Source organism: Asparagus officinalis, chromosome 9 (genome assembly GCF_001876935.1).
Source record: "Asparagus officinalis chromosome 9, Aspof.V1, whole genome shotgun sequence".
Lineage (NCBI taxonomy): Eukaryota > Viridiplantae > Streptophyta > Magnoliopsida > Asparagales > Asparagaceae > Asparagus > Asparagus officinalis.
This window is the reverse complement of record NC_033802.1, coordinates 578,646-580,741: the sequence shown is the minus strand read 5'-3', so window position 1 is coordinate 580,741 and position 2,096 is coordinate 578,646.

The following is a 2,096-nucleotide window of genomic DNA, read 5'->3' as shown; positions in this document are numbered from 1 at the left end:
GTTGTTGGAGTTAGTTAACATGGAGGGTTACTTTCATCCTAACGGGCTTTTTTAATGTTCTTTTCTACATTCTAATGTTTGACAACTTAGGGTATTTATGTGTTATATTTTACAATTTAAGGTGTTTAAAGTGTAAAGGCATTGAAACAAAAGAGTATTTAAGTGGCATTTAACAACACCATTTAGCTTCTGATAGGACTCCAGACTCCAGTATTTAGATAGGATTCTAATGCTGGATACAGAAGAGCCGTATGTGTATTTCTTCCCTCTCATATGATGAAGACCCTCTCTCTTAAAGTATGATGTATGCTTAAAAAATACATTGACCTCACACATGAAATCTGTGGATCTGTCACTCATTCAACATCTCTCATCATTAGCCTTTTTATACTCAAACAGACAAAAAACTTAAGAGAAGTATCCTCCCTTCTCTCTCAGGGAAGGGGCAAGGACACAGACATTAACGCTAGAAAAAATCTCTAGGAAAGCATTCTTCAAAAGCTCTCAAGTTGCTTCTTTTTGTGGGGAAAATTATGTCCCCTTCTTTTCGTTTGATTATTGATTTAATAAATGTGGCTTAGCTGATGGTGGATATGATTTCTATTTGCTGAAGCAGGACCACTTATTATAGGTGTTCTTCACTGATGAATGCATGAGGGCGTCAGAATTTTTTTCTACTTACTAAAATAAGAGCTTGTTGCTTCCATTATGCGTTACATTGACAGTTCTGTCTCCGGGTTTTGTTTGCCTTTAATATAACACATGCTTGTTCTCATCCTTTGACATTGTCTTTATTACCTTCAATTTACTGATTTAGTAGTAGAAATCTTATTTTGGCAGTGGTCTTGGATTTTGGACAATAATTTTTCGTTCCTAATAAGGAACGCAGTGAGCAAAAAGCATGTGGAAAAGACGACGTCGATACTTCTTACAGACTTGTAAAGCATACTTCCAGAGTTTTTGTTGTGTTAACAAGAAGCTCAGCATTGAAATTGTAGGTAATATAATCCATTCTACTGTTCATCAAAACTTGTATACATTTCCGATTGTTTATGATGATCTAGATATATTATGTCCCACTTCAACTGACGGGAACATATTATCAGGTTGACTTCAGACATGTAACCCTGTTGGATTCTTAATCCTATGAGCAAACTAGCATTCCTGAAATAGGCAGGGAAAAAAAAACAGTTAAGGATATTTAGATTCTTCACCAGTACATTGTTTTATCAAGTAATTGCTAGCTCAGGATGAGATATTATAAGGCTGATGTGAGAGAACATATTACAACTGATTGCCTTGTTGGCCAAAGAGATGCAACTGCATACGTTCTTAATCATATTGAGTAAAACAAAGTAGTCCTATTTTCTTCTTGTTCAGTACATTGTTTCTATTAAGCAAAATTAGCTAAGGCTCAGGAATTGTTTTCGCCATTGGAGCCTTTGTTGGCCGTGTTTTTTGATTTCTGCAGGTCAAGGATGGGGTTGGTGTTGTTGGAATTGGACATGGCAAGCTTCTGCCTGAGCTCTTGGTTCAGAAGCTGCGCCTTCTTCCTCAGCCTCTCGTTCTCCTTCATTATGCAGCAGTTCTGCAGGTACAGGTTTGAGTTGATCCTTTCCATGGCTTTCTTAAACTGTTTTGAGGTTAACCTGAAACCAACGATAGTCAAAATTAGTATTGCAGCTTAATAAACTTGACTAAAGTTTTGGTAGAACCGAACTTTTCTTTGTAGGAAAAAAGGTTCCTAATATGTTATAGGCTCAAGGGTCATGAGTATAATATTTATATCATAAAATAGTTTTTGATATTATATTAGAGCTTTTTTGGGGGGTAAATTTATGGATTATGGATTAGGACAGAATCAGTTTTGGTATATAAACAAGTACTTAAAATATTAGTCCCATACCTTTCTCTAACCAAAAAGAAAGAAAAAGAAACAAAGGAAACCAACCCCAAGCTTTGGCAATAAACAAGTACTAAGTACAAGACTAAGCACAACATCCCTTCCCTCTGATACTAAACAAAACAAAAGCATGTGCTATGTTTCTCACTCTACAAAGCAATACCTTTTGTTTTCTTGGTTGTAAGTTTGTGGT